At 39.9% G+C, this 26108-nt stretch overlaps 2 long non-coding RNA genes across 2 annotated transcripts in view; one reads left to right on the top strand and one right to left on the bottom strand.

Moving 5' to 3' along the window:
- The window catches only part of LOC124186014, a 125020-nt gene that overhangs the window by 69979 nt on the left and 28933 nt on the right, over nt 1-26108 (bottom strand). The window contains exon 4 of the long non-coding RNA XR_006871530.1: nt 7149-7370. This is a non-coding gene — a long non-coding RNA (uncharacterized LOC124186014). The remainder of the gene's footprint in view (nt 1-7148; nt 7371-26108) is intronic.
- Nucleotides 1313-20011, top strand: LOC124186017. Its single transcript, XR_006871533.1, has 3 exons — nt 1313-1459; nt 17947-18154; nt 18510-20011. It is a non-coding gene; the product is annotated as an uncharacterized LOC124186017 (long non-coding RNA).

The raw sequence follows: 26108 nt of genomic DNA, 5'->3' as shown, positions 1-26108 counted from the left end.
TGTACGTGTGTGATGAATTTTTTTAATCAAAGATATTTCGAAAACGAGTTAATCTTGACTGACTTGTGTCACAGCTATATATTCGTTGTAGAAAATTGAATTTTTTAATTACAGCAGATATTTTTGTAATTCCTGACCGAATTATTAATTTATGTTAATAAATGAAAGTCTGGAAATGGATATTTTCCCTGATAGTGAAATTCAATTTTTTATCGGATGTTTCTTTCTTTTTTTTTATACGTCGTTAGAGTTACTCATCAAGCTCGAAAAATAAAAAAACAAGTACATTGAGAGTTCTGAAAAGTTGATTCGCGAAGCAGAAAATTATGAATTTTATTTTCAAAAGAGTTGAATTTTAAAGCAATACTATTCAGATGTTTTGAACAATTTTCCACGAACTTTCCGATCCTCAATAAATATTGCCGACTCGCGGGAAAAAAATCACGTTGCGCCGATTCACAAATAGCGTAGATTTTTCAAAATGTCCCAAAATCTCATCTTAGATTAAATTTAAAAAATTGCTTGAAATATTACAGAAAAGCTATAATTCGCTAAACAAAAAAAAAAAAAAAAGAAGAAGTAGTATTAAAAACATCTGACCACTAAATCGTCAATTTTTGAATCTTCAACAATTAAATCTCAATAAGCAATTGTATTAAAAATAAAAAAACAAATAATAAAAAAATCCAATTTTCTCAGTATGTAATCCGAATTTCGTATCAATGATCCTTCTACCAGCGCATCCCTTCGTCGCGTCGTCTTGTTCAGAAATCATCTAGCGAATAAAGGATGAATAAGGTCAAAGGTCGCGGGATACGAAGCTGCTGAAACAGGTCGGTCCAGGAGAAACGTGATTTCGTGAGGCGGAGGGGCGACGACGATCCCCCGATTTCGGGAGTCCGAAGACGAGACGAGGGCTTGAGAAGAACGAGAAAATAGCCGCGAGACGCGGATCGTAAAACCTGTCGGACTGGACCAGCAGGACGCTGCGAAAAGGATTCCCACGGTTAGAGTCGTGCGACTCGCTTCTCCCTTTCTCTCCTTCTTTTCGTCTCGGAACTTTCGAGCTGTGTTGGTTTAACTGACCAGTGGTCATCTCCGGTGGCGTCTTGCAGGGCATATTTATTGTTATCATTTTTTCTTTTTTCTCTCTTCTTACGAAGCAAGAGACGATCGGGAGAAGCAAGTTTACGTTTATTTTACATACTCGCAGCCCCTCGCGACAGGTTTTTTTTTTTTTTCTCTTCTTTGACAACGACGATTTTGAAAAAGGGAAAGTTAGTTTCTCGTCAGTCGGAAGGATGCTGCGATACCTGCATCATCGAGTCTCAAAAACCGCGCGCGTGTTTATACGTAATGTAGGATAATTAATTAACGAGTTAGAAATAAAGTCGAACAGCTCGTTGTGAAATTTTTATAAAGCAAAAGAAGAGAAAGAAGAAAATCAGAATGAAAATCTGTAAGTGGAAAATTTAAAGTTTCGAATTATCAAGTGAATTTTATTCTTGTTTTAAACAAACTCAAAACTATATACCGCTTTTCATCAGATTCTTGTAAAAAATACCTGTGACGCGAAACCGACGATTTTAGGATAATTTTTATCGGCGATCGAAAATCTGTTCAAAATCTTTCATATTTTACCAAAGAGTCGAATTTAATATTTTCAACGAATATTTCTAACAAGCAGAACAAATTTTTGATAAATCTCCAAAATCATGACATATGATTGCAAATAATTAAAAAGAAAAGAACCCAGCGTCCGTTTTTTTCCGTCGGTTATTCCTTATTTACAAAAAAAGAAAATCAATCCAATGAAAATAAAACAAAACACTAAATGACAATGAATAAAAGTAAATTGATGCATAAAACTTGACAAAATTATATCCAGTGGCATTTTATTATAATAATATATACATATATGTATACGCTCGACATTATGTCGAAGCGGCAATGTTGTGTAAATTGGTCAGCCTCATCTCGTCAGCAGGAACGCGATTTTCCGTAAGGGTTGACCGCACGTTGTTATACAAGCAAGTTTTTTTTCGCCTACACGGACACAAACACCGGCATAGGCACGGAGAGAAGCAGTGTTTTAACCCGGCGTGGGGAAATCGTTTGAGAAATGACCGTGAAAATTCAACCCTCAGCGCGCAACACCGAAGGGCCGAACGTACATAAGCTCTACATATTATCATATACGTGCGAAATTGTACTCTTCATCATCTCGACGATTCTCCCACCGTCCTCCGGGATTATGTCGATTAGTTAATTAATTTACATTATGTTCAATATTCGTTATCGCGGATTGTCAGATTTTGCATATTCGACGAGACGAAACTTAATCGCAGGATAAGAAAATAAATATAAAAAAAAAAAGGATGAGGGGAAAATTTGTTCTCGTACATTAACTGACAATTTTTTTTTTTTGTCCTGATGTTTCTCTTCGTTCTTGAAATATACGTTACTTGAAATACAAGTAAAACAAGAGAAAAAAAAAAGAATTTATGCAATTAGCGTACGTGAGAAAAAAAATTCTCATCACGAATTTCAATCGATTGAAGAATAAAAACTTTCAACGCGATTCATATTTCCCCTAAACAAGTCCGTGGTTGCAAATTTTATGAATTATCCATAACTAGTTCGAAAAATTCTTTCATTGCGTAATTACATAATTCAATTTTAGATGATAATTTAAACTTCGAGTTTCTAAGAAGTGAAAAAGAACACGGAATTTCTGTGCATTAATCCCTTAACGAAAATTTATATCTTCTACTATTCTTATTTCTCGATATTCTCTGCGTTAAAAAAAAAAAGTGATTATTTTATCTTCCTCATCTTTGATCATAGCAAATTTTTTTACCAAAACGAATTATTTTTTTTTTTTCTTCTTTTTCTTGTGCTTCGACTATTCTCAATAGTATCTAAATTTCATCTTTCCTCTCCGCTAATACCCTTCGGTTTCTCGTAACATTTTGTAACGACATTCGCGATCTATACGATGAAATCAAACTAATTCATGCGTTCTACCCGATTTCGAGGAACGCGGGGTGGTGATTCAGCGTAAATAATACCTAACTGGCTGAGGTATCGAATTGGTGAGGTCGAGGAGCGGCCGGCATCGACTAGCCGACGATATTCGCAAAAGCACACCGATAAACACAAATGCATATTACGCGATAGAAACTTCTGCAGAAATACGCGTTTCGAATGGAGGCGAAGCCGAAGCCTCGAGAGCCGGTTCGCGAAGGAGAGGAAGGCGAAGGGTGAAAAGGGTGGAATATTACCTAGCAGGGTGAAGCGTGGCGAGGGAACGGAAGGGAGGGAAAGGGAGGCTGGAGGGGTTGGGTCGGGTTTCGCACAGGAAAGGGGCTCTAAGCCTTCCCCTCCTTAGTTGAGAACTAAGATGGCAGCCGCAACCCTATCCTGTTCGCCTCCAGGGGTGTTCTATGCATACATATACTCACGGATCCCCCCCTTACACCCAGCATCCCTGTATCGCTCCAATAACGATTCTACGGGGCGAGGCGTTTCTCAAGTGTGAATGATTAAAACAAATATACCAACAGCGCGTTGTAAGGTGAAAACAAACTTTCACCCTACGATAGATAACTCCAAGCGTTCTTTAAGGGGATGAATACGTCGGTGAAACTCTGGAGTTTAAGAATAGTGAAAAAAAGTTATCCATTTTCGATTGTTTTCTCCCGATCACGCGTCGTTTCGACATAATCGTGACGATTGAGAAAGTATTTTGCGAATAATTGGACAGAGGATGAATTTGAAGATTAAGAGAAGTAAGGAAACAGGCTCCATCTTTGAATCTCCAATTATTAAAGACCTTTTAACACCAGAGAGTTGTATACTTTTTATCTTCGCAACGAACCGCGACGAGCTGGGTTCAAAATTATGTGCGATGATAAACCTGACGCGATTACGTCACTGATAACTTTATCTAAACAGAAATTTTCGCCAGTCGTCGGCGTCATGTCTATTGCACTCGATTTTTCATTAAATTGATTAATTTTTCCCGATTAATCGAGTATAATCGGTTATATTTTCAAACTCGACTAATCCGATCGGCTCGATTATTTTCCCTCGCAATCGGTTTTTGTTTTTTTTACTAGTTAGGCAAAACAAAACGTTGATTGATTACATCAATCTTCCAAATTTCACCGTACAGTGAAAAAACCAAGTTACTTCAATTTTTTGAAGTAAAGCAAACTCGTTGTTTACATTCGTAATGAGAAAGAAGTCGTCGATACTTTGACCTATTACAATCCATTAACAATTTTAGAATTTCCATAAATTTTCACCCGTATTTACACATAAGCTCGAGTATTTATTTTTCATTGAATCGAAAATCGTCAAAAATCTTTCAAGTAAATTCCAAATTTCCCTGAGCTTCTAACAGATTTTAGATTTGCAAGAATTATCAATATTCAGATAGTAACGTACGTTTTGCGTTAATTAATTTCTAATTCTTCGACTATTCGATGAACTCGAAAATTTTTCAAGCCCTCAACGAATCCGATTACTATCATTGTTTGAAAAATATTGCGTAATTCTGTGTCCGTTGAATGAGAGAAAAATAAAAAAAAGTAAAAATAAACTTGAAAAAATGTACCGTGAATTTTCTCTGCAGAGTAACTTGAGAATTGCCTCAGCCCGTATTACGTAGATTCAACGCCTATCCCACGTGTATGTGTACATGGTTAAATGTACATAGAGACATTGTGTATAGGTATGCATACATATGTACATACATGCGGTGCAAGTAAATCGTATCTACGGTAAAGTCTATCCGGCGATGTGTGTGAGTAGCAGATATAATCCGTGAAGGCGACGTGTGTTGGGCGAGTGGCGCGGTGCTGGGTAATTTTCTCAATTTCGAGAGAGAGTCTCCCGCGGGTTCGGTCGTTAAGGGCTCCAAGAGAGATTCCAGGGGTTGACGGGGGTCTAGGAGGAGAGGGTGGCGGTCGTCGTGGTCGTTGGTGTAAGGGTTGCGCTCGGACCGTAAGATAGTTTGATAGGCTTGGTTACCAGGAGACCTTTAAAGCCTTGGCGAAACCTTCCTGCACGTAATTTCCCCCAAGGCAGGATACCCGGGAGAGGGAATACCCTGAGTCGCGGGAGAAGGGGATGGAAATCGTCGGTGTTGAAAGGAAGGAAGCGAAAAAGCTCGCGAAGAAACTAGACGACGAGAGTGGAAATCGGCGGACGACGCGTCAGGTTCACTTCTTGGAAGTCGATGTCAGAACAAGAACTAGAGTAACCCCTTAAAGCTCCGAGCTTGGACTCGTTTTTTTAACGCAGTTGAAGTCGGACAACGATTAAAACATTTCTTGAAAACGAAAATCAGAGTGTAAAGAACGACGGGGAGAATTTCTTGGCTCTCCGAGCTTCGAGCTTCTCCATTTCTTTGTTCCAGCTTAATTAAAGTCAGACAAAGATAAAAGATTTCTTGGAAACGAAAGTTAAAGTACTAAGAATAATCTCAGGAATTGATTTCAAGCTCCAAGATTCAAGTTTTTTCCTGTCTTTCATCTGGCACAATCGAAGTCAGACAATGAGCCAACATTTATTGAAAACCGAAATCAGGGCATAAAGAATAATGGAAAGAATTCCTTAAGGCCCCGCGCTTTGGACTTCTTCTTTCCTTTCTTCTGGCACAATTCAAGTCATTCGATTTTCGACGTTCTTGGAGGAGGAGGATTTCGGGACTGTGAGGAAAAGGACGGGGATACGAAACGCCGTTCGTGCGATCATCTGATACGTCGGAGTTCTAGAGGATATGGAGGTAGAGTGGAAGTAGTGGCGATGGTGGTGGTGGATGTCGGTGCTTTAGCCCGAAGCTGTTAACCGCGATGGGGTCTTATCGGTGAAACAGTTCTCTCGTGCCAACACTTATATATATATATATATATCAGCACACCCACATCCGCGAACACGTGTACGTGCGTGTACGTATCGATGCCCGGGAAACGCGAGTCTCCCACCCAGCATGGTTCCTTCCCTCCTTCCTTATCTTCTTCTTTTCATCTCCCTAGCAACACGGCGCAAGCATCTCACTATTGGCCGACGAAGCTGTCGAGCTTCTTCAGCATTAAATTTAAACCTTGCTTACTTGTGTATACGCAAGATTAGTCATTCGCACTGACATTGAAAGTGTTTCATAAGATTAGCTCACGAACGTTGAATAAAATCTCATTAAAGTTCCCAAGCAGTGATTCGCAAATATCTGTCAAATTTCTTTGACCAGCTCCGAGAAAAGATTTAGGAAAGAAAGAATCTTAAAATCGATTCAACGTAATGTCTAAAATATAGGTCTTTCTAACGCGTCTCGAATTTCCTTACCTCATTCGACGTTATCATTATTTACTATCGTAAATCTGAAAGCTCTGTAAAAATGTCCAAGCATTGCTAAACGTGAATTTGGACGATGACCGCAGAATTTTCTTCGACATCCACCCGACCTTGGGGCCCCAAGAAAAAAAATCTCGAAACCAGTCATAATCGGTTACAAACGTTAAAACCATGGAGACTTATACACAAGGAGACCAAGCTCGAGTGAGCGAATCGACAAAACTTCTTACAATAATTGTACATATTATTATTTTTTTTCGTTTTTGTACGACCAGTGTCGATAGTCTTCCCTTAGCAAGTAAGTGTCGTAGAAAGTCTTCAATTCAAATTACCGCCTCATACTCCCAACCACTTTCTTCGGTCCGTACGAAACGCTAGTGTAATTTTATTTCAGGCAGATAATTTGTTTGCAGTGTGAGTTTACGGTCTCCTCGCGTAGTCTGAATGGTTGAAACCATACGCCCGCGAGTCATAGCTGATTCTCTATTAGCATAGCTGAGAAATACGTGAGAAATCTCCAAGCCCAGATCTGCAGAAGGACCAGAGATCCCTCGGCCCGGGTGAAGGCGAAACGCGGAGGGTTGGGTAAGGGTGGGTGGTTAGATAGCTAGGTAGGAAAGCCGGGTGCTCGAGGCATCGAGGCTCGAAGCAAGAACAACCCCTTAGTCGTGGATCAATAGAAGAAGGGGCCGCTCGCGTTCCTGGCGTCGGGGTGGAGCGCAGGGATCGGAGGGTCGGCGGTGAAGGGCGGGGGGTTAAGAGGCATTCAAGGGGAGGAAAAATCTTACCGTGCATCTGGAGGCGAGGAGAGGGCAGGTAACCTTAGATCCTAGGCGTGGCCTGCCGCAAAGCTTCGACGCCGCAAGCACGGAGCAGTCTGGCCACCCTGGAAAGAGGGCTGAGGACCTTGGAGAACGGCCGTGTGAAATCCAGGCAAGAAGGACCGAACCTCGCTCTCTCCATCTTTCTTTCGCTCAGCCTCACACGTCAGTTTTAAGGCGCTCAGCAGTCTGGAATGAACGGGATAAGCTACTGATAATTCCTCTGTTAAATTTGTTGGAATTCTCGATGTCGAAGATCGTAAATGAATTCAAGTCAATCTTTTGACGTTTCTTTTTTCAAAACTAGGACTTGATGAAATATCTGTATAAGATAATATTGAATATGTCATAGGATCTGAAAAAATCCGATAACACGTTAAAAAAATTTGATACTATTTTAACATCAATTTTGTTGTACAATCTCATAGACTTTACACAAATATCTTGAGATTATAATTAAAAATTACGCAAGATCTTGTCGAATTTCGTGAGCTTTTGTCCACTCGTCTTAAAAAATTTCCAAGTCCTAGCTAGATTTCATTATTATTCCTAACATCTGAATCAATTTTCGACTAATATTAAACATTAAAAAGAAAAAATTGCGTGAGATGATGTACAATTTTTCGATCCTTGAATGAGATTTTGTTAAATCTAATAAAAACTGTCATAAGCAAAAAGTTTATCGGTCAATTTGAAGAAGAAAACAAATAACCGTCTCGAAATTCTTTCGACTGATAACGATTGCGAGTATAAGTCATTAAAAAAGGAGAAAAAAGAAAAGAAAAGAGTCAAATACAAAGAAAATTCTACAATGGGCGAGTTGCGGTAATTTTAAAAATGACTGTGAATAGTTAATTTTGGAATAGACTGTAGCTAGACGATAGGCGAGTAATTCACACGCGGTTACATAAACCTAGTAAATATACAATGTCGGCTTGGCAATGTCTATGCGAAGGTTAGGACGACGCAACGTGTGTTCATACATTTGAGTTACATATTACGCGTATCACATACGTATACGTGTACATAACGCGGAGACGACAACATCATCGGATACAACTCTGACGGGAAATACGAGCATAACTCAGCAGGCCGGCCCAAGCCAAGTTCAGGTTACCCGGCCTGCCCGAACGAGCGAAATCCTGGAGCAGCACATGAGCTAAAATCTCTCTCTCGCCTATCTTGTTCTACTGACTGATGACGTCATTTCCTACCTTCTCCCATTGTACACGTCTCTAAATGTGCTTCCTGATTCCTGCGTCCCAGAACCCGTTGCCAAATTCAAAAACCCAAGACTCGACCCTGCGGCCTCAAATCCGTTTCCAACCCACGAATGTGGAGACGACAATAAAAGTAAAGAATCGGCGTGGAAAAAAAAACAGAATTAGAAAAAAGGGAGGGATTTTTAAATTAAAAAACGGTTATTCGACGTGCTTATTTCTCTTTTCTTATTTTCGGTCATGATCTCGCGAACATATCAGATCCGTTCGCATTTCTTAAAAGAAAGATTTCGACGAAATCGATTCATCATACCTCCTCTGAATTTCCATTCGAGTTTAAGATCGTCGTGAAAAATCATCGATCCTGCGAACATGGGCCATGAAAATAAATATCTACTCTCGTTTAAAAAATAGCAGTAGCACTTGGAGTACTAAAAACACGAAAACTCCTAGGATTCTCAATGAATGATTATAAAATTTTGACCACGAATCAGTGCCATCGGACTGTAGATTATTGAATTTAAAAAGAATTCTTTTACCCACAGGTTTGAAAATGAGAGAAAAATTCAGAAGCGAGGTGGAGGGTTTACAGGTTATAAAAAATTGAAACATTTAAAGAAAGTGAATAAATCAACGTATACCAGTGAAAAATACTTCAAGTTGTTTGAAATTCGAACAAACAAAAAAGGTCAAACAACTATTCGCAAATACGCCGATTAACTTATAGCCGGGTAATTAACGATACGTGAACAACCCACGTGCGCGAATATAGGTATAAATACAGCTAGTTCTATACACCCTGCTGCCGGCGCGTTCGAGTAGAGTCTGCGGTGTGCCGCAAAAAGCCTTGCACCCTTATACAATTCCCTCACCTTACCCCCGGCTCCCTTAAATTTACCGTAAATTTCGTTTCTATCCTACCGAAAGCGGCAGCGCTATCCTAGCCATGCAGGGTTTTCGGGTCTCTGTACGGCAAGAAATAGGCAGGCTTGTTTTGCCTTGGGCATGGGCATTACAACCAAACCGAACGAACAACGAACGCCGAGCGTGGCGAGGTCTTGCGAAAATTTCCACCACTCGGCGCGCTAAAGCGCGAGGCGAGAGCAGAAAACGATCAATTATACTATTTCACTGATTAAATCAGCGGGTCACAAACGGCGACAAATCCACAAGCCAAGCGACATGTTCAAATAACGGACGGATTAGCTTTGGAAATTTCTTGCAGTTGACTACGATACGTTTTTACCTTCGATTGGTTTCTTCCTCGCATCTGTTTCCATTTTCTTATTATTACCTTTCATTTTCCCTAAACGAACTTCTGAAATGACAGAAAATACAATGCAAGGATCGAACTGGATTTGAGGTAAATATCGACGAAACAAATTTTTAAAAAATTTACTTCGTCATCGACAAGACGAAAACTGATGCACGGGTATTTTTTAGTAGACTTTACTTCCCCGGAAAAATAATAATAAGGACGGATGTTTCTCGTCCAACGTAAAGTCCCACGAAACCAGTTGATTCTCATCCTTGAAACTCACGCCTGGACCAAACGATACGAGACGAGAAACCTCGGAGATTAAACGAGTAATCACGCGCTCCGATATCTTGAAAAACTGGTTTAGCGGTCGTAGCGCAGAGGTTTTGAGAAAACGCTGAGGGATGAAAGCTGCTCAGGATGCAGGGTTAAAAGTCGTGAGAGTCGGGAAGCGGGAAGCCTGCTCCTGACTCCAGAAACTGGTCCAGACGCTGCATTCAGCCTTGAACAAACCCTTAGAATACTCGAGAGAGAAAAAGAAAAGGAAAAACTCGTCGTTATACAAGGATGGTAATGCGAGAAACGAAATTCATCCCGACTCGTACGTTTTGAAATTTTCCTCGGTACTAAACGAATCTTTTATAATATTATCATTTTCAATAGTTTTAAGAGATAATTGAATTTTTTTGACACGTTTCTGTTCTCCAATTTAATGACTTAATGGAAAAAAAAATCTCTGTTAGAGAACGAATACAAAATTTCTTCTCAACGTATTCCGTTTTTATTTTCTTCCTCTCTATTGAAGTTATTTACGCCTACGTGAATTTGAATTTACCATACGGCAACTGCAATTGTTTAACTGCGAGTGTTAAAAAAAATAGAAATAAGAAAATCTTAACCTTAATTCCATAAACATTCATGTTATTTGTGAGATCAAATTGACTTTCCGTTGAAATAAATATTCAATCGTGCATATTGATGAAAAATTCATTGGTTCAAATTATGAATGCAGGGTATAGATAATAGAATAAATTTCCCCCAGTCTGCCGATGAAGAAGGTCAAATTTATTTTTCAACCGATAGAATCGCGTGGAAAAATTCTTTAACCATCCAAAAAGTGAGGATAAAAATTCTTTACAAGATAATAAATTTTACTTTCAAAAATCAGGTTAAAAAAAAATTTCTTTTGTTTATCAAATCAAATTGTAAAAAGTGACATCGAATTCGTTGAAAACAAAAAAAAAAAGAAACAAAAAAATTAAACAGAAGAAAAAAAAGAATATTGACGCGATTTCCGACGGGATTATACTTTCGGCAATGTTAACCCGGTAAAAAACGACGCAGACTAGCTGAGAGCCCGCATGTAATATGTATGCATGTATAAATAATCCAGAAATGCGGACAGTAACAGGGTGGAAAATCCACACTTCGTTGTACGAGAGATAGAGAGATGGAGGAAGGGAGGAAGAGAATTTTAGCACCGCGATTCAATTTAGTCTGACAATTCTCTTTCTCACTCTATCCAGCCCTCCGGTAGAGGGAAACTCGGCACATAGACGTCTTTCGGCATTCGGAGTTTTAACCAGCGTAATTCCCCACCAGATATGTTCTGCATGTGTGCGACGAGAAGCGTCGACAGGAGGTGCCAACTGCCCCTGCATTATGCACCTACAGTCTCGCCGCCACCTTTTTTTCACCCCCGCCCCGCGATTCATAACGATTTCCAAACTATACATGTATAATTCCGGTATCCGTGTATGTTACCGACAGATTAACAATACCGAAATTCGCGTGGTTCTCTTTCTCGCGTCAATAAAGAGGGCGAGCCGCGGTTTGGTGGCGAGATTTTTCCTTTCACATTTTCACCATTTCAAATCTTTTCATCCGAATTCGGTTGCATCAGAACGGAATTTCGGATCTTGATGTTTTAGCAAAATATTCAGCATATATTCGTGTTTTAAACTACGGTACATTCTTCTAATAAGAGAGAAAGATTTTTCAGATAAATCTGACCAGCTTTTAGATTGTGACACGTTACTGTTCTGAATACCATATTTCAATGTAAAAATCTTACCATTTACTGATTAATCGCTGTCATAATTAATATCATAATTTCATTACTTGCGTGCCTTGAAAAATAATGAAGTGAAAAAAAAAAACGGTTCACTGAGATTTTCGAGTCTGCCATACCCTTAAAAGGGTAAATGTGAAAAACTAGAATTGTTCATTGATAGAAGAACCAGAATATCGAATTTTCATAGACGCAAAAATCTTATTCAGAAAATTTAATTTATAGAAAGGTCAAAACATAGAACGGCAAAATCGAAAATCTGTATACTATTCAATATTATCGAGAGGAATTCCAACGATTCTACACCTCGGCTTTCCATGTTCTCACCTTTTATTGTTACTTCTTCATACTTCTACTTTGAAACATTTTTAAATTCTATAAACTAAGTTTCAACTTCTTTAAAAATTTGACATTTTGAGCCTTCAATTTTTTTGATCTTTCTATATTTCAACCTCCCCTTAGAGTCGATTAAATACTAAGAAGTCATTTCTGTCCATCCAAGGTTTTTCGATCCTCAAGTAATAGAAATCCTTCAAATCGAGCATATAAGAATCATCCCAAAGTCAACAAGAATGAAACAAAAAGTGGTATAAAAAAAAAAAACCCCAAGCAATCGAAATCCGTCGGCAAACCCTAGCGTAATGATTTATCAGTTCGAATTCCGACTACAGAGTTAGTTGGTATTGAACGTCGGGGGAAACGGGGTACACGCAAAACACGAATTGGAACACGTTTGTAACAATGGAAAATGGCACCATAGAGTAGAAGAGAATCGGTTATATACATCTATATCGGATGGCGGCGTTGGCGGCAGAACCGGGCAACATATACATATATCAAACGCGCGGGTTCTTACTTAATCTCGAAAACAATAGGCTAACCAAATGGCGGGGCGCGATTCAGTGCGGGGTGGTGGTCGGGGGTGGTTGGAGAACGGCAAGGGTTGGAAATGGTGGCGTAAATACCCTTGCCCGTCTCAGCGCAGACCAGGCGGTAGAGGTAGGCACCTAGTCCCTGGGTCTGTACGAGGCGGAGGTTCGCAGCTATGGAGCAGCAACGGCTAGAACTCGGAGAGAAACCCCTTTGGAAATTCTGGGGTGGCTGGGAGGGAGTCGGAGGGCGGTCACTTGGCGATTAAGAACACGTACCGCCGCCCAAACCCCGCCGCCTTCCTTCTGCGCCCCCTTTTTGCACCCCCCGCCAGTCACGGTTTTCCAACCCTCCTCGGACCCCGTTGCCCCCCTGTCTGGACTGGGATCAATATGACTTAACTTCGCCCCTTACACCCCTACCAGCCCCTTACACACTCCCGCCTTTCCCTTATCAACGCCCAAATGTTCTTACGTTCGGTACCGCCGAGCCCTATAAGGGGTGAGACTTGTCTCAACCCGACCTCGGATCTTTCTGCTCGCGGGTGTTTATCGTCGGTTATTTTAACACTTTCAGTCACAAAAGCCGCTGTAGTGACAACCTTTGTTTTTTTCTTCTTTTTTTTTTTAATATATTTGGTGAGAAATCTTCAATTTTTTTTACGTTTTCAGGTAATCCACCGCTGCCACCGTTTTTTCCTGTTCCGAGATTCTCAGCCCATTTTTTTTTTTTTTTTAAGCTTTCTTAACTCGACAGAGTGTCGAGCTTGTCAACGTATTTTTTTTTTTTTCTCCAACTCGTTCAGCGATCCCTTTACCAACGGACTAAATATTTCTTTCTATCCTCTCTTGGCGGTCAAAAATCTTAAGAAACAAAACGTCAAGTTGACGGAATTTTTCAGGGATTACCAAGATGAAAAAAGATGCGACTGTTTTTATCATCATCTTTTTTCCCTCCCATCAAAGCAAGTGGTGAAATATTGCAATCGCGTTACACGCAGAGGTTGACCGAGAAACATGACCAATATGCCGTAAAATTGGTCATTGATCGAGTAAATACAACTTGAGAGACACTCGGTACGTTCCGGGCAGTTCACGGTACCCCGAGTAAAGGGGGATGGTAGAGAGTATCGTAGGTGTGTAAGCCTTCTTACGATCAATAGAGGTTAGTCTCGCCCAGTTCTAGGGGTGATGGTTATAGCCTAGGCTCCTAGGCAGCAGAAGCAGAAGCAGAAGCAGCAGCAGAAGCATCAGAAGCTGTAGTCCTGCGTATAAGTTGCCTTGGCAAGCAATCCCTAGGGCATGCACTACACACGGCTGACACACACGTGCACGAAATAATCTCGTTTCGTATCGAGGGCCGGAGCATCAGAGAACCCGAGATAAAGTCCTTCTTCTTAAAACCAAAGCGGCAGGCTCTCCCCCCTCGTGGAGTCTGAGCATCAACGGTAGTCGCGAAAGCGTCAGAACGAGGAACCGAGTGGAACGAAATTTTCTACCCCCACTAAACGGAGAGGGGATGCATTTCACTTCTCAACCCCATTTTATACCTAAGCCATTTTACTCGCTACCTCACATCACCTCGTCACACGTCACTTGCTTTCTCCGTCTTCGTATTCAACTATCTCTATATTTATCTCGAGCTTTCGCCGTGGATGGAAATCTGAATCCTACTTTCACCACGCTAAGAAACGCGGTTTGAATTATACGTAATCATGTCCATTTTCACGGTACTCTTGACTTTCTAGTTCTATAGCTTCATCTGACTCGTGTTCCAAATCATGATTCAGTATCTCAAAACCAGAAAACATAAACCTCTCACGATCATTGTGAGAAATTATTCTGAATAAGTGACCATCTCAAATTCCAACCATTCCTCCATTTGAAATACTTTGCCATAGATTTGTCGGAGGGTACGTTTTCGACCATCAAGCCAAAGCGGACAACAACATCGCGGAACTGCTGCAGCAGGACGGCATGCAGTAGCTGTAGAGCGAACCCCGGCAAAAGCGATTAATTACTTTGAGCAATTTGCTCGGCGGGAACTCTACCGCTGTTCCTCCTCGTAGACCGAGACTATTCTCATTTCTCCGTCCAGCATCAGGCCGGTCATCCACTCTCTCCATTCGTCGAGTCGCCGCCACACGCACGCATCACATCAGGTTCCTCTGCCGGGGCGGTAGTTCATCTCGTGGTATACAACTGGGCATCAAGCCCAAGGTCTGAGGCAGGGTGGCGGGTTTTCCACCTTATACAGCTAAAAGGAAAGGTAGCTGGGTGACTACTTCCTCCGGAATCGCACTACCCACCCACACACTCGCGGTACATATTCGAGGCTCATTTGTCCTGCCACTTGTCGTACCAAGCTCATAATATTTTCCTTGAAAAGATTCTCTCGAAGCTTTTTATTCCTCTACTCCTGGTTAAGCGAGTCTTTAGAGTTCTTGGTTCAATCGTTGTTGCAGTTTTTCCGACTCAGTTTCATTCCTGATCTACAATATGGCAATCGCTTTTGGAACACTACATCAACGAAATCCTTTATTTTGTTATTCATTTCCACTCGTATTTCTCGTCAAGATCGCGTGAATTCCTGATTCCGAAAAAAACATCGCTAAAAAGAGAATCTCTTTTCTTTGATTCGTCATTTAAATTGAGACTCTCGGAATTTTCGACTTCGTTGACAAGACTCAGTCAACCAGTTGATGACTGAGTTTCAAGTCAGACATAAGTTGAGCCTCCCTAACGTACCTACATACGCACATATGTATCACACGCGTGCGTGTAGATAGGTGTAGATATATTAAAGTAATGAGATTAATTAATAGAACAGACCCCAGAGTTAATTTAGAGGCGTGTGTCCGGTCGACCGCAGAGCAGAAACTACTCACCCTGCAGTGGGTAGGTATAAGGTAGGTGGCTGGTAGGTTTATACGATGTATGGGAGTCTCTCTGTCGTTTCGTAGGTTAAACCTACAACGTAGGCAGATACATACATGCAAATGGGAAAGCTGGTAGGCAGAGCTGCCCAACAGGGTGTATATAGTTGGACAGAAATAGCCTTGAATCAAAAAGTAATCGTCTCGTCGTTATCTTCATCATGTTCATTATTACCGTGATCAGTAACCAATTGAGTCTGAATACGTTTTCGATCCTCGAAATTATCGTGAAATTGAGTAGGTACCGGAGAACAGGAAAATTAAGTCCTCCCGTCAAAATAACTCCGGGTCTACTTATATTCTTCGAAATTCGAGGTACCACCAACTCCTTCTCTGCTAATATAAATGTCTTACTTCCCCTACTTCAGGAGCCGGTTCTGGGTCGATGGCAGCCATCTTGTCACCCCTGCGCACCCCTGACTCAGTCTCTCTTACTCAATCTCTCTCTCTCTCTCTCTTTCTCCCTTTGTCCATCTATCTATCCCTGCCTGGACCACGGAGTAGCAGCAGCAGCAGGAACGTTAGACCACCACCCCTTGACTCGTCTTACCCTTCCTTCGAAATCTACCTCCAACCCCTTCGCGGCAACCACACTTATCCCCACCAGAAACGGCTCTGTCTCTGTATGGCTCCACAAACCGCGTGTTCAGAATGAAATGGAGGGGAGATGAAATCCTCGGAAGGCAACAAAGCGTGGGAATAAGATACATTTTCATATATCCACACGAGTCTTCTTCGATATTCTCAATTCTTTTACACCAGGATCTCCGTAGAATCAAATATTGAAATAGAAAATTTGATTTTCCGAAATCGAAATCAAACTAAGTCTGCTTTCTAAATATCACGTATGTATTTATACGAAGAAGGAAACGGTCAACGAAATTACTCGTATCAAATCACGAGGAACTGTCACCTATCCATCATGATTGTAGAAAATACAATCACTTTTGTCAGTTTTCATGGAAAAGGAAAAGATCAGTGTTATAAAAAAACAAAAATTAAAAAATGTGTGGGATAAAATGATCGTTTTGAGAAAGGAGAAATTAGGGTATACAGCGAACGAGAAACGATTGAAAGGAAACCAACGGCGTTTCACGGGTAGCCGTGATTATCCATATAATCCCGGTGCCGTAACTCGTGCGTGTCCATAAACCCGTAGAACTGCCAGATAGAATACGATACATAATAATAAGTAGTACAGTAAAATAGAGGAAAAATTAAATCGTAATAATTTGCGTAGCGAAAAAAAAAATTCCGATCCCACTTAACTGACATTAGGAATGATTGTAAGCAAATGGACAAGGTGACTCGGATTTAAGGTATCGAAAATAATACTCATTACTGTAATTCACGTATGCTATTGCCTGATCATCTGTCACTAAAAAAACCAATCACCGCGCTGAAAGCCAAGCCGTTGATAACAGAGCGAAGAGAGAAAACAGGAAGAGGAAGATTATGACGCATCATCGTCATCGTGACGGAGGGTGCGCATGAAGAGCAGGTTGTGTTAGTGTCGTAAGGATGCAAAGTGCCTCAGTAGCAGCCGACGAACGCAGATGAAGTAGAAGTAGCATAAGCAAAGGTGGTCAAGGGGGGCGATCAATACCGAACAACTCCTCCTTGGGCGTTATGCGAACGCGTACAAACACATTCTCAAGGTATCCTCTCCGAGTGTTGGAGTGTGTGGGTGTTACGACGAGGTTGGTAGAAACTTGGAGCAGAAGTCCTGGAGATGGACGTCGTACATCTGACCGCTTCACTGAATTCACCTACTGCGCGACGGGATCATCATCTGAACATGGAACCCTCGTTACATACCGCCTGGACCGGAACAGACTCACTTGACTGGATTGGACTCGATCGACTGAACCGAACCCGACCAGTGATGAACTCTCGTCATTAAAACGACCGTCTTTCATGTGAGGAAACTCGAAGTAACAACTTCCCAGCCTGACAATGGTAATGATCAAGTTTTTTTCTGGGTCCAAACTGGCCAATGGATCGTCAGAGGTCACGAGATCATTTCTATTTCCGTGAGAACTAACGAGACGTTTGAGTATTATGATTACCAGTGATTTCCAACTGATGACCCCTTGAGTAAAAATATGCAACTTCGACTTTTATTGGTCTTCCAATTAAGGACGAAGAGTGAATACAGCCGCGAAATAGGATCGAAAAAGGATCGCCGAATGAGGATGTAATTGTGGTTTGTTTTCATCGAGTCCTGAAGGTAGGCGTTCACGTTTATTAGAGACAAAACGACGACGGACGAAAGGAATTCACTCTCTGGTGTTCGTTCTCTTACTCTCTCAGGCTCGTTGGCGGTGTGCATGATGATAAAAAGAGGTGCAAAAGCGAGAGGAATAGAGAGTGAGGAAGGGCTCATTCATGAACGTGTTTTATTGTTCCAGAGACAACGGCGCACGGACGGATGGGCCAACAGCGTAGGAGAGAACGAGAGGAGGACTAACTCGCCCCGGATAAAGGGAGAGGAGGAAACTGAAGAGCGGAGAAATAACCCTGGAATAATAAACCTCCAGGAAGAGAGGACACAGAGAGAGAGAGAGAGAGAGAGAGAGAGAGAGGAGAGGAGAGGAACCGGAAGACATAAAATCCATGGTAGAGTGAACAACACTTTAAACCTTTTCTCCAAACACTAGGTACAAACCCTGCCACACGCCCATCCTGTTCTGTCCTATCCTGCCGCCCATCTTCTCAATTGATTCTCCTAGCCAACCATGACAAATAGGAAAATTTGTGAAGAGTTAATAATTTTTCAAATTCACCATTCGGTTGAAGCCCTCTAGGGATGAACTGTGATTTGATTTTTTTTTTAATTTCCAAATGATATATGACGGTTTTAAATCAACAAGTTCGTGAGAATGTTAATAAAACCATCATAAGTTTACCAAGAATAATTAAATTTTTTTTCTTCTCATCAATCGTTCACACTATCATGATATCTATTTTACAGATCCAAACATCTGCAGGAAAACTGAACGACTGCTCTCTGAGGTCAAAAATTATTCATCTGAGCGTGAAGATTCGTCGTAAAATTTCTCAATTACCAAATTGGTCTACAATTTTCGCAAGTCCGAGAACTGGCGAGAAATGTTTTTTTTTTTTCCAAAATTTTTTAGTACCGTCAAAGCAAAGATCTGGATTACAAAAATTATCACCAACCAAAAGTATTGAAGATATGGCCGTAAGACACAAAAAAATCAACTATTCCAAGAAGGATATTTTCATACATAGGTGCGAGTCGCGTATGACCGTTAAACATCACGTATCTGTAATAAACGGCGTTTTACATTCGAGGGATGATTTTTCCCTAATTTACGCCCCCTTTGAGCTGCAACCCCCTAAATCCCATTGGTTAGTAGGGCAGGGTTTCCTCATGTAAGAAGAAGGCGCCACGCCCCAACAGGATGTCGTTTAGTTTGGACACCACCTACGGGGTTCGGTCCCTTATCCCCCCCCCATCCTAAAACTATTCCTTCCCCCTTCCACCCCTATTTCCCATTTCCCCTCCCGGTGTTTCTCGACCTTCCACTGTCAGCTTGGACCCTTAATCAGGGGTGACCATTATTCCCGTTCCAGAGTTTCCTTCACTGTACTTGGATATTAGTTTTACAACTTTCCAGATACACGCGCGTGCTGGTCGTTCATCACCTATAGCTTGTATGCCAAAGCGGAATTATACAAATAATGTGGTCTGATATCCTCGGCTTGAATAACGTACGTATATATAAATTTTTAGATTGATACATCGATGAAATATTTTCGATTAAAAATTAGCATAAAAATCCATTCTAAATCCTGAAAATCATGTTCTAAATTCCATCTTTTTAATGATAAGAGAGTTTGAGTTGTAAAATCAATTTTTTCCCGTATAATTTATTCAGAATTACTTGAATCTACCCCGATTCCTGTTCTTGACATTGTTAATGAACGAGCATGGAGAATGTTTATTGGAAATCGATCCTTACTCGATAATGTTCGGTTGAGTAAAAAATTCATTCTCTTCAAACTGCCTGAAATTCTTGAATCCAATATATTCAATCTCATTTTGTGTATGAGTTCATCGATCAACGATTTAAAGAACCACATCAAAGAAAAATAAACTGTATATACATTTCGGACAGAAAAGCAAAAATGCCTTATTGATTTCTCCAAATTTGTGAACACAGAATTATTTAAGGCTTCCTGAATCCTTGGCTGGTATTATTTATATATTCAAAAACAGCAAGAACAGTACTGTAACCAACGTAAACAAAAAAAACACCAAACGCTTACAAAAAAAGGAATAGAATGAATGTAAGGAAGAGAAAAAAAGCAGAAATTTAATTTACCTAATATGTAATGGTCGTTGATAAAATGATGAACAGCTTTGTGAATAAACTGTAACTGACTAAATATGCAAACGAGAAAAGCGACAATGTAGGAAGAACATAAGAACTGTATGAGATGTATTACCAGTGTAATAACAAAATAACCAATTTTGCACTTAATCGATTATCTTTCCTCACAATCTGTGTTTGTTTTTTATTCTCACGAACGATGCAATAAAATATCAATTTACACCAACGATTTGATATAATAAGTGAAAGGTGAATGAATATTTTCGCTTGAAATTGAAAAACATTTTGAATGAAAGTATAAATTATCAAAAAAAAAAAAAAACTTTACCACTCTTAAGACTACGTACCGAAATTTACGAAAATTTGTTTTCAAATGCACAGTTTCAAAAAAATACGAAATAATCGATTAATCGATTATTTTTATCACAGTGGGCATCGCTAAATTGTATTGGACGGGATGTGAAACTCGGTTAATTGGTGTGCACGCTTGTGCATAACAAACAATTAAAATTGTATATATATAAAACACGTGGACACATAAAGCTTCGAAGCGTTAATTAAACGGCAATCAACATATATCGTATCACTTTTCCCGTCTCCACGTACCGGATTTGAGATCCTCTCGGCTTATGCTTCATATACATACGCATATGTGTAAACACATACACACATACATGTGTATATATATATATATATATGTATACGGTTATATGCCAGCGTGTGTATATAGACACGTAAATATAAATAGCACGCTGTTTTTAACCCCTTAAGAGTATAAACGCGGACGGGTTCGCGGGGTGTGAGAGAGAGAGAGAGAGAGAGAGACAGAGAGAGAGAGTACGTGTAGGTGAAAGTCGGGGAAAGTCGGAAAAGCTCCTGTAAAAGTCGAGGTAGATTTCGGCGAGGCAATTTTCGCGGTAACATAGGACATAACTTTTACCCCGTTTGTCGCATTCAAACGTGCGCGGGGTTTTTCACACCGCTGGAGATACTTGCTTTTCTCACTTTCTCTCTCTCTCGTTTCCCTCCTTCTCAACGGAGAGAAGGAGAAAAATAGAGAGAGAAAGAGAGAGAGAAGGTGAGACCCTCGCGAATGGCCGGACTAATTATTTAATTATTTATTTAACGCGTGTTTAAGTTTATTTCGCACGTACGTATAGAGAGAAAAAGAGAGAGCGAGAGAGAGAAAGAGAGAGACGGGGAGAGAAAGGACGGGATTATCCCACCAACTTTACCGCACACCGCGGAGCAAGTTTTATTTTTTTATTACTTCCCTATTAGCGCCAACGCGCTCTCATTTTGTACATTATATATACCTATTTCTATTTATACATATATATGCATGGATGTATATTAGGGTGGTTCATTTTTTTACTTGTTTTCTTTTCAAGCTGCCACTCAAAAAATTTGTGAGAAAAGTTGAAAAAAGAAAAAAAATTGTCGTGAAACCTGGAGGAGGTAGGTAAATATTGAAAGGTCGCCACCGATCATTGCAACATTTTTTATTTATTTTTACTAATTTTTTGAGTAGCATATAACAATAACAATTATTCTTTGATTAATTTCATTCCTACACCCGTAATCTTAGTTTTATCAACTTTCATTTCGTTAAAACGCATTTTCTAATCCATGCTTACCGAATCTGCTTTAACTCTTTTCAATTCGTTGCAATTAATCTGTCAATGGAATTTTTAAATACTAACTAAAAATGAATAGACAAAATGATAAGAATAAATACCAGGCAAAACAATTATCAAATCGCAGTGACGATTATAATAAACTAAATTAAAGTATTTTAATCAATGAATTGATCGGTTTATCTCATCAAACTTAAAAATTTTACCATATAATCTACAAATTGTTACTGCTGTCATTGGTTTACCGAAAATTTAATCGTCACGACAAAAGTCACGATTAATAAAACGATACCGGATAAAATTTTATCTTTTCCAAAACTATCAAAGACTGTCTTATCTGAATAAAAACATGTCAAAAATTTCCCGAATGTTGCACAGTAAAAAAATTGAAAATAAATTTTTATACTCCAAGAATTCTGAAATTACAACACTTGCATAATTATTTTATATAATTTTCATCAAAGTCGTTTCCCTGACTTTTCAAAATTCCAAATTTTCAAATATACAAACTCATGTGAATTGAATATATAAAAATACAAAAATTGAACGATGCGTAAACAAAAATATGCATATGTTACGAAGGAATTTTCTGGGAATCATGCCTTACTCGAGACGCCAAAAAAGTGTCGAGAAATCGAGAAATCGCTTCTTGATTGTACGCAACTGTAGATACTGTGTATAACTTTGATTTAAAGATTGTTTTTACGAAGATACTTCAGGTACCTACTAATTGTTTAATTGAAAGACAGTGTGATTAATATATTTAATTACCTCGGGAAGGAAGTAAGTAATATTCAAAGAACCTACGTTTTCATAAAAAATAAAAACAAATTAAAAGTTTTACAGAAAGATAATCAAAGTTTAATTTAGCTAGTATTTGTTTTAGAAAAATGTGTAAGTAACAAGTATTTTAATCCAAACAAGACTGAATAAATAATATATCCTGATGATTATTAATAAGCGTTAATTTATTTCGCATTTAATTAACAAATTAATAATTTTTTTCTTCAATGTTTTAAAAATCTCGAAAATTCTTCTCCTTCTTCAAAAAAAAAATAAGTCGATAAATCAAAAACCCTAATGTAGATTAAGAATAAAAACCAGTAATAATTTCTCATATATTTGTCCAGTTTCCTCTCTAATCCCGCATCACTTTTCAAAATCAGTTTTTAATTCAATTCAGTATATCGTTGTCAGACGCTCTACGACTCAGCGCATTGCTGCAGCTGGACCAAAAAGCATTCCAGAATGGAACGCAGCGTCCGTATAATAAACATCTGCCAGACCGGTTGGTCATCTCGCCGCGTTACTGGATTTATGCATATGTATAACACCGCACGGTCATGCAGCGAGAAAGAGAGAGAGAGAGAGAGAGAGGGGCGGGGGGGGGGGGGGGGGGGAGAAGGGGAGGCATGACTGACCAGTGTCCACTCCGCGTTACTTTTTTCCTCCTTTCTCACCCCTGTGTTCGATCGTTTATTGTGCGGTGGCCTGGTCCAGGTTCTCAGGATGCTGTACGAAGGTAACAAACAACCGGACACTGGTCAGTCACCCCCTTGACCCCAGAAATACTGGTTTCCGGTTATCCTCATCCCCGTCCGGTTACTTGCGGAGACGCGGGTCCCCAGTCTAGATGAAAACACCGTCGGTCGCGGATTGTGGTTGAAAAAATTTATTGCTTGAAAAGAACCGCGCGTGAGGATGTAAAGTCTCGAAGAAAATAAGGCTCGACTTTGCATCGAGTTGGAATTCGGGGTGAGTCACCCTAGAAGTATGAAATTTTACAAATACTTAAAGATCTGCGTAATTTGGTTGTAATATGACGAAAAATCCGTGTATATGAATCAAATTTTTGGGGGTAAGAACGAAGGGAGATTAAAAATTAGAAAAACAACCCCTAAAGGTTCAAAGACCCAGATTTGCGACAGGGACGCCACTGCAGTGTTAAATTGGTGAAAACTGTGAAGCGTTTGATAAAAAAGAGAGAAAAAAAAACTGAAAATAAAATAAACGACGGTTAAAAATATAAGGATCGCTGTTTTGTCGGCCGGGGGTGTAAAATTTCCTACGACAGAATTTTGCTCAGCGACCGGCGGTCAAGCTGGCTTGGTTAGGGGAAATTTTACTGACCACTGCATGCTGGGCATAGTTGGAGGAAAATTGCGTAGGTGGCTCCAGTGAGGCTGACTCTTGGGAAGATCAATAACTAAGGGTGGCTGTTTTCACTGGGGGTGTTACTTGGGGCGGGGGTGTCGGATTTGAATTGAGGAAAATGGTGCCACGCGCCATCTTTCGATATATGAAAGACGATATCTTATAAGACTTAGAGGGAGGCAGAGAGAGTGAAAAACAAGCTTGTTCAATTAATTGTTACACGTTTGATTGACATTTTTGTCATATATACGTATAAAAGGGGTGAATGAAGTGAATTATAATCGATTGGAAAACGAAACGGAGAGAAAATTTTATGTGCGTAACAAAAAGTGCGCCAAAGTCTGAGCTGCTTCAAAAAACTTCGAAAAAGAGATTTCACTTGGAACTTGAGAAAAACCTCGTGAAATTTTATCGGGTTTCAAAAAATATTCGATCGTGTCAATTCGTCAAATTGGAATAATTTTAAAAGAAAAAAAATTCAAGCTTGGGGGAGGGGGAGGGACTCCGGTGAAATTTGAATAATATCAAGCTTTTCGTTTACGAAATTACTAATATAAAGAAATGCTCAAAAATTTCTGTCTAAAAAATTTAGATCATGGTAATATGTGTCTTGCAAAATGAGAGTAGACAAAAAAAGGTGTTCTCTTAACATATCATGGATCTGATAAAGTGTTCGTATTAGAATTTTACATCATTTCATCTGATTACAAATTACGTTAGTCTCGAGATTTTGGACGGTAAAAATTCTTAACATTTCAGACATATTTACAAGTCTTTATAAAATGAGTATCCGTTTTCCTGCCCGTCATATTCACACTCTGATTTACTGAATTCAATAAGTCGTAATTTAGTTAGCAACAAGATTGATGTTATAAATAATCAGATCGCTAATTCTCTTACACTAATATTATTCATATGCTACGAAGATATAATTGCACGGTTTTGGGTTTATTTTAAAAAGAACACAAATATTCGACGTTGTTCAATCCAATAGCAAGTATCCTAATGAGGTTGAAGTTAGTAACGTTAGCGTAACGAAATATTTAGGAAGAAAAAACAAATCACTATTTTACACTTTTGTAATCACTTTAAAGTGGCTAAATTTTGAAAATGTGAATTAGTTTCTATTTATCAAAATAATTTACTGCATTTACTCGTTCAAAGTCATTCTAAAATTGTATAATAATGATGTTTTCCCAATCGTTTCGTTACATTGATTAACGTTACTAACTTCAGCCTCTCGGATCTTACCGAACGTGACCAATTCAAACAGAGAGAAAAACATTGGTTTCACTTTCTAAATTTTCTTGGTATGAAAACTGCGGAGCTCGGCACCACGAACATTTACTCTTTGAAAGTGAATCTCTCCACTCTATTTGAATGAATTCTCACTCCAAGACATTACCAGAGCATCAAACTGAATTTTATAATAAAAAAAAAAGTGAAAAATTTCAAGCGTCAAATGAAACAAATTACGAGTATAACCGATGGGTCCCTAAAAGCAGCAACAGTGATTAAGAGGTCGTCGATTTACTCGAGGGTACGATCACTCCTCCCGGTATCACGAGCATCTTCCACCTCCACCTTGGCCCCGATACCCTCTCATAATCGGTAACTAAGCACCGTTGTGTTTTCATAGGAGGGATACTTTGCACAGGATAAGGGCAAACCGTGTATCCTTATCCCGTTACTCTCGGGCCTTGAGACTCCGGGTCCTATCCTATATATCCAGTCGACGTCTGGGTCCGAAGACTTCGAACTTCCAGAGCCAGGAAGCCGGTAGTTTTGGCTATGGAAGCAAGCCAACACTTACCTATGGCCGTCGGATTGAGCCAAGCGTTAGTTACCCGGTAGGCAAAGTATGAAACTAGCATCCCTCTCCCTCTCTCTCCCTCTCTCTCGCTCCCCGCTGCGAGAGTCCTGGGTAATCACCGAACTTCGACTCTCCCTCGGGGAACCTTCGATATAACTTTACTCCTGCATCGCTCCGGCTGTAGGAGAAGCCGGCTCGACCCTCTCTCCGACAGTCTACAAACTCCGGGTCTCAAGTCTCTACCTCTCTCCTTCTCTTTCTCTCTCTCTATTTCTCTCTCTCTATATATCTCTATCTCTCTCTAGTTTCTCGTGCCCGAACGTCGTCAGCAGGGATCAGACATGGGGACTTGAAAAATACGCTTTTTACGGACCTGGTTAATCGTTTCGCTAGTTAACAATCCCGTTCGCACAACCAGCGACTCTGGGACTCTTCATCCGACTAGATACGAATATCTATTCATATGTAATTAAACTTTATTGCAGACTTACTTTGTCTGACTTCTTCAAGTTTCAATGGTACGGAATTTCACGAGGGTCTTGTTAAGGATGTACTTGCGATATATTCTCAACAAGAAGTGAATCTCGTCGACAATATTGAATAATTTA

Source organism: Neodiprion fabricii, chromosome 7 (assembly GCF_021155785.1).
Source record: "Neodiprion fabricii isolate iyNeoFabr1 chromosome 7, iyNeoFabr1.1, whole genome shotgun sequence".
In the NCBI taxonomy this organism is placed as follows: Eukaryota; Metazoa; Arthropoda; class Insecta; order Hymenoptera; family Diprionidae; genus Neodiprion; species Neodiprion fabricii.
This window is presented reverse-complemented; position numbering and strand designations above follow the sequence as displayed.